The sequence below is a fragment of the Trichechus manatus genome, unplaced genomic scaffold, assembly GCF_000243295.1.
Source record: "Trichechus manatus latirostris isolate Lorelei unplaced genomic scaffold, TriManLat1.0 scaffold00180, whole genome shotgun sequence".
Lineage (NCBI taxonomy): Eukaryota > Metazoa > Chordata > Mammalia > Sirenia > Trichechidae > Trichechus > Trichechus manatus.
The window spans coordinates 2113462-2125084 of record NW_004444116.1 but is presented as its reverse complement, the minus strand read 5'-3'; the positions used below and the strand labels follow the sequence as shown (position 1 = coordinate 2125084).

Below are 11623 nucleotides of genomic sequence, written 5' to 3'. Positions count from 1 at the left end.
GGTCAGTATGAGTCAGAATCGCCTGGATATCAACCAACAAAATTTTTTAAAGAAGCCTATTGCCAGGCCTTTTCTTCCAGGGTGCCGCTAGGTATGTTCCAACTGTTAACCTTTCGGTTACCATTAGGTTAGCGAGCGCCATCATTTGCGCCACCCGGGGACCTTCCTCATATAGTGCAGCGATTCTTTTTCCACAGGATTTTAAAACATTTCTTGTGATTAAAAACATCCCGTTTGCCACCGTCCCGACACACACAATATATAATATCAGAACAGAAATGAATCATAAGTGCAACAGCATGTACCATATTGGATTCCTTATTCCCTCAGTTCCTAGGTTTCTTCTTTAAATTTCAGTTCCTTGTTTTTTTAAATTTTAAATAAAATATGCAAAACGCCGTTTAGCACTTCATGGAAGACCTCAAAACCAAATCAAAGCAAATCCATTGCCGTCCAGTTAATTCCGACTCACAGCGACCCTACAGGACAGGGTAGAAGTGCCCTATACAGTTTCCAAGGCTGTAAATCTTTACCGAAGCTGACCGCCACGTCTTTCTCTCTCTGAGTGGCCGGTGGGTTGGAACCGCTGGCCTTTTGTTACTAGCCAAAAGCTTAACGACTGCACCACCAAGGCTCCTAGACAGATATAGGTTGGTTTTTTTTTTTGTTATGTTTTTAGAATAGTTCTGCGTTGGATAGCTGTACTGTTCAGTTCTCTTAGAATTCAAAGTCTTGGAATGCAAATGTTTTTTAAGAAAGTAATTATGCAAAATTGACTTAAGCTCCCGAAACCCGGCATGGAAACAGGGACCTTTAGATCTTCAGTTTAACGCTCTGGTAACTGAGCTATTTTCGCAACCTGAGGAGGCTTGTTTTAGTCGTTCCTTCAAAAATATTATCATGGCTGCTATGTTTTCAAATATTTAGTCTTAATTTACTCTACATTATGCACTCACTCAGGTAAAATTAGAAAGGCTCTACTGCCATCCATGTCTGAAAATGGCATCCAATTTCCGGAGACTGTGGGTGGGTTGGTAGGGGACGAAGAGGGCGACAAACAGCAGCAACAGGTAAAACAGGGCGATGCTTTTCTGCCTGGTAACCTCTGGCTCTTCCATGCTCCAAAAACTGCTCAGAAAACTAAGGGAATTTCAAACGAAATGATGGAGTCTGTTCTTTTTCTCTTCCTTCAGTCCTTTTTCTGTGCTGCTCTTCAATGACACTGGAAAAGGGAAAAGAGGATTCGTGAGCAGGTTAATGTGGTGGTGGACTTCTTGCTTCAAATTGAGGAAATCCTGAGAAAGACAATCCTCTGTTTTCTCTGTCTCCTTCTTTTCTCCTTGTCTTCCTTGTGTTGACACAGGCGCCTTGGGTGGTGAGGAGACCCAGGGAGTACAAACTGGGAAACATGTCAAAGCAATCCATTGGATAATGTGTTTAATAACTATGAGCATACCAAAAGTGTTTTAAAAATGAGAAAAGTACAGAACTGTTGAGAATTGTAAAAAGCAGGTGAGTGTGCATGGTTTCAAACCCTCTCAAGAAAAGGACACTCTCCTACTGAGCCACACCTCTCTCGTGACAGAAACCTCATGAAGATCTTCCTAGAAATATTAGCCATATTTCTAAGGGGTTTTAGCAGATTTGACATTTGACCAGAGAGGAAATCCACTGTTTCAAATCTCTCTATTTCTAAACGTCTAAACTACAGCAGGAAATACATAAAAAGATTGTAGACCAAAAAAACACTTTCTGCTCCTAGGACATTCCACCCTTTATCCCTCTCCAAGGTTCCCATCCTAGTAAACTGACTTGCTCATTTTTTCCTGCAACCACCAGGAAAAATGCATGATGGAACTTTCTCTTGTTTTTTCAACTTCTCTCACTATCCACTGTTTCTTTTTTTCTGTTCTTACTAAGTTTTTTTAAACCCCCTTCTCCTTGAGAAGAGGGAATTAATCACAGTGTAGGAAAAGGTATTTCAATATTTACATTTGACAAAGAACCCATATGTGGAATACATGAAGAACTTCTATGAAACACTAAGAAAAAAGACTGAACCTCAAGGAGAAAGAGTAAAGACTAAACACATACTTTACTAAAGAATAGACTTAAACACAGATTAATAAACACAATGAAATAATACTACCTTTCACCAAAATTGCTTTAGCTAAAATAACTGACGATATCAAGGGTTTCTGATGATACAGAACTGGAACTTTCATACGTTGTTGATGAAACTATCAACCGGTACATCTACATTGGTACACTATTTGGAAACATTGCCTCAAACAAAATATGCATACAATCTACAACCCAGAAAGTGCACAGCTGAAATTACACCCTAGAAAAATGCATGCTTATTGCCCTTGAAAGACAGGTACAAGAATGTTCAAAGCAGCATAAACCATTGTAAATGTATACCAGCAGTAAAATGAATGAAAAAATCTGATGTCCAGAGTTCATACAATGGAATATGACAGAGTAATAAGAAAGAAATACTGTTACTAGAAACAGTACGGATGTATCTAATAAAAAAACAAACTGAGTGAAAGAATCTATCTTCGAATGAGCAGCACATACTATATGATTTCATTTATTCTATTTCAAAGTACAGGAGAAACTAATCTATGCTAGTAGAGATCAGAAGATTGGAATTGATTGGGGTCAGGTACAAAGGAGCTCCTGGGAGGTGAAAATTTCTTTAGCTTGGTCTGTATGTTGGTTCCATGGTATATAATATGTATTATTCATCAAACTGAATACGTTTAATGCATTTCACTCTGTGCGAATCTAGCCTCAATTTAAACAGAAAAGAGGAGGAAGAAGGACTTCCTTGGTATATTCTCACCTCCAAAAAAACACCAAACCCACTGCCATTGAGTGAATTATGACTCATAGTGACCCTGTGGGACAGGGATAGAAGTGACCCTCAGGATTTCAAAGGAGCAACTGGTAGATTTGAACAGCCAATCTTTTGGATAGCAGCTGATCTCTTAACCATTGCACCACATGGCTCCACTTCCAGTACATCCTATGTCCTCATTGTTATTGTTGTTCTTAGGTGCTGTCGAGTTGATTCCGACTCCTGGTGATTCCATCAGTGCTGTTCAAATTGTGGTCTGCAGACTGGTGCCTGACTAGGAAGTGTTTTTTACCTGGCTGGGAGCATTAGAAAGTTTTGTATCAATTTGATATGACAGCACATTGAACTTCTCTTATTAATTAAGATACAAACAAATTTGTATGTAAATTGGAACAGTTAGGTATGGTTCACATCTAACGTCAGTTAGTCGAATGTTTCTCCTGTATACATACAGTACAGTATATAGTGTACCTTTCTATGTGTAAAAAACATTAAACACTTCCAGATGCACTAAAACATATTTAACATAATAATACTGTAATAATAGTACTTTTTGACGCAAATCGCGAAGTATTGCCTGTTTGTTACTATGAACTATTGTATGTACTTCAAATTTTTAATGTAATAGGTTTTACAGGGGATAGTTCATAACTACAGGTTGTATGTTAAGTTGGACTTTGGTAACCTGGGGCTGCTTGTAATTATAAAATTATCCCCCAACTATGTCTAGACCTCACCTTGCTCATTTTGAGTGAGACCGTGTTGAACTAGGTCACACCGCCTGTATTCATCCCTCACCTTTCTCCTTAATAGCTAAGGGAACTTTGATAAGCTGCTTTAGCTCATTGGGCCGCAATATCCAATATGGGAAATGGCAGTAGTAATAAGCCTATGTAATAGAATTGAAGGGAGTACTTAATGAGTAAATATACATAAAATACTTTAGAAAGCTATCTGGCACGTAAATCAGCAATCATTAAAGTTCACTATTGTCATGGATCGAATTGTGTCCCCCACAAATATGTGTATCAATTTGGCTAGGCCGTGATTCCCAGTATTGTGTGATTGTCCACCATTTTGTCATCTGATGTGATTTTTCTTTGTGTTGTAAATCCTACCACTATGATGTTAATGAGGTGGGATAGGCAGCAGTTCTGTTAAAGAGGCAGGACTCAGTCGACAACTGGATTGTGACTTGAGCCAATCTCTTTTGAGATATAAAAGAGAGAAGTGAGCAGAGAGACAGGGGGACCTCATTCCACCAAGAAAGCAGCACCAGGAGCACACAGCCTCCTTTGGACCCAGAGTTCCTGCAGTGAGAAGCTCCTGGTCCAGGGGAAGATTGATGACAATGTCCTTCCTCCAGAGCCAACAGAGAAAGCATTGCCCTGGAGCTGATGCCCCAAATTTGGACATGTAGCTTACAAGACTGTGAGAGAATAAACTTCTGTTTGTTAAAGCCATCCACTTGTGGTATTTCTGTTACAGCAGCACTAGATGACTAAGACAACTACCATCATTGTTTTTATCATTGTTGTATTTGTTAGTTGCCAGGGAGTCAATTCCAACTCATGGCCACCCCATGTGTTACAGACTAGAACAGCTCCATAGGGCTTTCTTGGCTGTAATCTTTATGAAAGCGGACCAGCAGGCTTATCTTCTGAGATCGCTGGGTGAGCTGGAACCTCCAATTTTGGGCTAGTAGTGCAGCACAAACCAAACGCCCCACCTAGAGTCCACATTTTTATCATTATGCTCATTATTCTTATTATTGAACAATTGTTTTGTGCCAAGTACTTAATCCTTTCAACAACACTGAGTGTTATCCAAAATCTACAGATAAAAGTCCTAAGCATTAAAATCAGTGATTTATACTAGCAAGTAAATAAAATCTGTTCTTTTTCCTAAATTAAGAGTTGCTATATGGGACATTCACGCTTGAGTTGTAAAATTACACATGTAGAGTATCTTCCACTCATCTAATTGTTTTACAATACTGCATAATCTTAGTACCCCTACCAACTTATTTTATTTTTCAACTTTATTTTTACACTCACTGCACCCAATATCCCAATGGTTTATCCCTGTGACCTTCTCCAGTGATTTGCCCTTCGATTGAACACACCTAGCAGATTATGCCACCACTCCATCCCTTGCAGCAGCCAATGACTGACTAGAGGAGGTAGAAGATGCAAAAGTCCAAACGTCTTGACTCAAGGTCAACTCTGCTTTGCGATTTACACCCCACACTCCTGTCATAAGGGTCACACCAAATCTAGACTACCTGAGAACACATTATTGCTTGGCTACTTTCCCTTTCCCCTCTTGAAGACGACTGCCTCAATAAATCATACCCCTCAATCCCTGTCTCACATTCCTAATATTCTACAGACAGGAAGCAGGCTGACAAAACTATTCAGCTACAAACACATGCTACCCTTTATGGAAATGGAAGGATGACTCTGAGAGGATAATCCTATGGCAGAGCCATTAAACCACAGAGCATCAATTCCAGGCCTTGAAAGCTAATGTTTACCTGCCTGGATTTAGACATTTCTTGGAACCAGGACTCCTTTTTCTTCGTTCAGTTCCATCCCTTTTTTAACTGGAATGTCTATAATTCTTATCTTATACCCGTCCCACCATTGGGAGCAGATAACTTGTTTCTTGAATTTCACAGATTCATAGATAGAGGGGAATTGTATCTCAGGATGGATTATAACCAGAGCCTCACCCGTACCAAATTTAGAGAATTTAGATGATAAGATTTGGGACTTTTGAGCTGATAAGATTTTGGACTTTGAGTTGATGCTGTACTAGGTTGAGATTTAGGGGGATGTTGAGACGAAATGGACGTTTTTTGCGTGTGGGACAGATGTGAATCTTTGGAGACCAGAGGACAGACTATGTTAGGTGTAACAATGCACCAGCAAAGATATCCATTTCATAATATCCAAATAAACTTAGTAAGTGATAAAGTTTGATGAATTATCTTCAGAGAAATAAATATATCTTGATATTTCAGTTTGTCCGTAGATTCCACTCCTGATTTTTCTCATAGAGATTAGCTAAGTATTGTTTTAAGATACATCTGTCAAACAGATGGAAAGTCTGTACTTTATCATATTTACTAGCTTAAAAAGTCATACCAATGAAGACATTGCAAATCAAGTGCTTCTATTTACGTGAAGGTTGAAAAATTGATTTTTCTAAGTGCAGAGGCCAGTCCTATGATAATGCCGCCAATATGTCAGAGCAGTATAAAGGCATGCAAATATATAGGGGCAGAAGATTTTAGAAAGTAAAGAATATGCCATTTTTATACCATGTGCTGCACATTCAACTCATCTTGAAGGATGTAGCTGCAGTAGATTGTTGTCTGAAAGCAGCTGACTTTTTTTTTTCTATTGTTCAGTTATTCTACACGTTTTTTGTCGCTTCTGCTCACCAATGGGCAGTTCTTAAAACATACTTAGGCAGTGATCGCGTATTAAATTGTCTTTCTAATACACGTTGAGAAGCACATGCTGCAGCAATGAGTGCAATCCTGGAATCCTGCACTCAGATTCTAGTTGCCTTAGAAAATATTGCTGAAGACCAGACACAAAAAGGAGATAACAAAACAGAAACTGAAAACATCGCCAACAAAATGGAAATACTAGAGTATGTATTAATATGTTGGTTATGTGGAATAACATATTGCAGCATTTTCAACAGACGTGTCAAGCTCTCCAAGATTCAGAAGTAAATTGAAGGCATGCACAGATCTCTAACAGTCATTAACAGGGTATTTACATAATTTAAGAGAAGATTTTGAAAAATTTGAAAGCACAACAATACAAATACTGCCAAATACTGATTATCAAGCAGTTCTCCATCGCAGATGCATTAGAAAGAAACAAGAAAAATGATGACAGTGCTCCAGAAGTATCATTGAGTGCCAGAGGTCAATTTCCCCTAACCACATAATACACCGTCATTGACACACTTGAATCTTGCATGAAAAGGACAGTGAACGTGTATGAAGTTCTTTCAAACAGATTTTCCTTCTTAAACAATGTGGCTATACCTAATGAAGAAAATATGAAGACATCCGAGAAATTAGTACAGGCTCATCCCTATGACTTAAATACAAACTTTTGTGAAGAAGTACCACTATTTGATTGTTACATGAGACCTAAGTTTGCAGATTCAGGATAAACAAATTTTACTCACGTAGGCATATATAATTTCATAATAGAAGATAAAATAAAATGTACATTTTCCAATGTTGAAATTGCCTTAGCCATATTCCTAACTTTAATGATCATAAACTGCACAACAGAATGCTCATTTTCGTTCCTAAAGAGGCTCAAAAACCCTAATCAGACAACAATGATTCCAGAAAGACTATCCATTATCCTCATTATATATGGAATTAGATCTTTTTCGGCAGCTTAATTGTGATTAAATCATTGAAAAATTTACAAGAAAAAAGTAGAAATATTTTTAATTATAACATGTTAGAGATGAAAGATCACCTAAAAATAAAATATAGTAATTTGTTTTCTGATCATTAAATTTTCTTTTAAGAAATCTTTTCATTTGTTCATTTATAATTGTAGCCGTTATTATGAAATAAGCATCCAAATTGAAGTATGAACCTTTAAACGGTGAAAGTCATGTTTTTGTTGTGGGAGATCAACAGAAGTTTACATTGATTGTTGAAACATCTAAGTTCGCTGACTCATTTTATTTGTAGTAGAATATGGAGAATATTCTTTTTGTAGAAAATTAGTATATAGTAAAAATGTTAGCACCCCACGTCTGCTGAAATTTTTACAGTCCATTTCATCTCATTCTGCTAAAAGGGCATATGCCACTTTTGTGTTCAATCGCTAATATTATAGTTGTATTTAAAAAGAAGTTACATCATGGATAACTAAGACACACACACACACATATACACACATGTATATATGTAACTCACATGTCCCGTTTGAATGCTTTAGTCAGCAGAGGAGGGGACACCACTGATTATTAGTGTTTAAGGCCCTCACATGCCTTAATCCGGCCCTGCACAGAACGCATTTCAGACTTCTGACCTCCAGAAATGTAACATAATAGACTTGCGGGTTTTTTTTAAGCCATTAAATTTATGGTAATTTGGTACATAGCAATAGGTAATTAATCCAGAGTTTGGTATTAGGTTGTGCTGTAGTCAGTGCATTGAAAAGCTGTCTTTTTACCAAGGGAAACGGATAAAGTTCTTGAAGGATTTCTTGGCAGAGTGTTTAAAAATTCACAGTTTGTACAGGTCCACCTATAATAACATCACATGAAATTGATTGGGAGTTAGTTCTGGAATCTGCGTTTCATACTCAAAAACTTATTCAGTGGAATAGTTTTCCCTACTAGCAAGTTTCTTTTTCAAGTAGCTTATGAGAAGAGACAAAAGCATCTGGTACCCTTTCTGAGGCTCAAACTCAGGACCTTCAGATTATGAGACTGACGCGCGACTTACTGCGCTAAGAAAGCACCTACAGTGACACTTTTAAGCAAAACTCTCAATACGAACGAAATCAAGTCTCAGTGAAATTTCTGAAGCATTAGGTTTTTGTATACGATTACACTTCCATGCCCTAAAAGGAATTGATGCTACGTCATACGTAAGTTTGCTATTGCTCTGAGTTTGTCACAATAACCTTGATCAAAATCATTTCAGGATTTTACCCTGGAGTAGGTAAATACACAAGAGTGAAGTTTTCCGCTCCACTTTAAACATTACTTTCTGCTGGGTGACATCTAGCAAGTTACTTATCATCTCTGTGCCTCATATTGTCCATCAGGAAAATGGAGATCATAGTAAAAGTACTTATAGTTTGAGGCAGTTAGGAGGACTGAATGACAGTAAATGTAAGGAGAGTTCATGGCACATAATAAATTCCTAATAAATTTCAGTTGTTATTTATCGGTGTTTTGGACAACTAGCGTGTAGAACTGTTGTGAGAAAAGAATAACGTGTTGGGAAACATTCTTGATTCTTTCAAAAAAAAAACATTTGAAGATTGTTAGAACTTGTGGTAGCGTGGCCGAGCGGTCTAAGGCGCTGGATTAAGGCTCCAGTCTTTTCGGGGGCGTGGGTTCGAATCCCACCGTTGCCAAATCTATTGTGAGTTGGATCCGTTTAAGAATAGAATTTGCAGGTCTTGACTGAACAGTTGCCTGCGGCTGGTAACGTAAAGAAGGTATTTCTCTTCCTAACACTATGTCAGGGCGACGGTGGCGCAGTGATTATGGCGGTTGACTACTAATCGGAAAGCTCCGCGGTTCGGAAACACCAGCGCCCGCACCGCAGCGTGTTTGACGTTTGGTTTAACAGTAAGTTGAGACCAATTGTGGAGTTGTAAGTCAGACTATCGTCATCTTTCTGTCTGTTCTTTATATCTAAGAACAGCATTGCCTGCCCAATGGCACAATTTTTTAGGTTTTTAAAATGTTTATATTGAAAAAAATATAACTTTCACATATTTACAAATTACAAAACAAAAGAGTTTATATACAGTGAAAATCTTCCCATGTCATCGCCTTCCCTCCCCAGTCCACCTGCACCGGATTCCGCCTACGCAAGCAACTGTATTAGTATGGGGTAGCCTGCAAGGAATATTACTCGCGTAAACAAGCAAATAACAAGTTGCCATGGACTCAACTCTGACTCACGGAGACTCCATGTGTGTCAGAGTAGAACTGTACCCCCGTAGGGTTTTCGATAGCTGATTTCTCGGAATTAGGTAACGAGGCTTTTCTTCTGAGATGCCTCTTGCAGTCTTCTGGCTAGCTCCTAGGGACAAAAAAGCCAATAGGAATCTCTTATTTTCCCCGCATTTTACACTTTCCAAATCTACTCCATTGTATATTACACATTAGGGAAATGAATATTTCCCTATGGTGTCGTAGTAGTTAAGTGCTACGGCTGCTAACCAAGAGGATTGCGGTTCGAATCCACCAGGAGCTCTTTGGAAACCCTATGGGACAGTTCTACTGTGTCCTACAGGGTCGCTCTGAGTCAAAATCCACTGGATGGCAACGGGTTTGGTTGGGTTTTGGTATTACATATTAGGGAAATTACAAAGATTTTCTCCATAGATGGTTCTTTTTTTTTTTCCTTCCACTTTGCTTATGTGTTTTTTGTTTGCCGTTTTGGTGTTGTTTTATATTGTTTTTCGTTTTTATTGTGCTTTAGATGAAAGTTTACAGAGCAAATCAGTTTCCCATTAAACAAGCAATATATAAATCATTTTATGACATTGGTTGTAAACTCCATGGCTTGTCAACACTCTCCCCTTCCAGACCTTGGGTTCTCCATTTCCATTCTTCCAGCTTTCCTGTCCCCTCCTGCCGTCTCGGTACTTGCCCTGGGCTGGTGTGTTCATTTAGTCTCGTCTACAAAGCTGAACTACGAGTATATGTTGCTGTTGTTGTTGTTAGGTGCTGGTGAGAGGGTTCTGACTCAGAGACCCTACGGACAACAGAATGAAACACTGCACGGTCTTGCGTCATCCTTATGATCATTGTTATGATTGAGGCCATTGCTGCAGCCACTGTGTGAATCCATCTCCTTAAGGGTCTTACTCTTTTTCGCTTATCCTGTACTTTACCAAGCATGATGCCCTTCTCCAGGGAGTGGTCCCTCCTGATAACATGTCCAAAGTATGTGACATGAAGTGTTGCCATCATCACCTCTAAGGAGCATTCTAGCTATACTTCTTCCAAGACAGATTTGTTCGTTCTTTTGGTAGTCCGTGGTATATTCAATATTCTTTGCCAACACCACAACTCAAAGGCATCAATTCTATTTCAGTCTTCCTTATTCACTGTCCACCTTTCAGCATCTGTATGAGGTGACTGAAACCACCATGGCTTGGGTCAAACACACTTTAGTCTTCATGGTGGTCTTTGCTTTTTAATATTTCAAAGAGATCTTTAGCAGCAGTTTTGCCCAATGCAATGCATCTTTTGATTTTTTGACTGCTGCTTCAATAGGTGTTGATTGTGGATCCAAGTAAAATGAAATCCTTGACGACTTCAATCTTTTCTCCATTTATCATGATGTTGGTCCAGTTGTGAGGATTTTTTATTCTTTATATTGAGGTGTAATCCATACTGAAGGCTGTGATCTTTGATCTTTATCATTAAACGCTTCAAGTCCTCTTCATTTTCAGCAAGCAAAGTTGTGTCATCTGCATATCACAGGTTGGTAATGAGCCTTCCTCCAATCTTGATGCTGTATTCTTCTTCATATAAACCAGCTATTTGGGTTATTTGCTCAGCATATAGACAGAATAAATATGGTGAAAGGATACAACCCTAATGCACACCTTTCCTGATTTTAAACCACTCAGTATCCCCTCATTCTCTTCGAAAGACTGCCTCTTCATCCCACTCTTCTCAATGTTATTCATAGTTTCTTATGATCCACACAGTGGAATGCATTTGCATAGTCGCTAAAAACCAGGTACTCATCTTTCTGGTATTCTCTGCTTTCAGCCAGGATCCGTCTGACATCAGCAATGATGTCCCTCATTCCATGTCCTCCTCTGAATTCAGCTTGTATTTCTGGCAGTTACCTGTTTGATGCACTGCTGCAGCCGCTTTTTTTTTTTAATTTTTATTGTACTTCAGGTGAAGGTTTACAGAACAAATAGTTTCTCATGAAACAGTAGTACACATGTTGTTTTATGACATTGGTTAACAACCCCACAACATTATCAACCCTCT

The 11623-nt window shown here is 38.6% G+C and overlaps 1 non-coding gene across 1 annotated transcript; it reads left to right on the top strand.

Moving 5' to 3' along the window:
- The first annotated feature begins 8927 nt into the window (after window positions 1-8927).
- Window positions 8928-9009, top strand: TRNAL-AAG (transfer RNA leucine (anticodon AAG)). Its single transcript has one exon. It is a non-coding gene; the product is annotated as a tRNA-Leu (tRNA).
- The last annotated feature ends 2614 nt before the right edge of the window (window positions 9010-11623 follow it).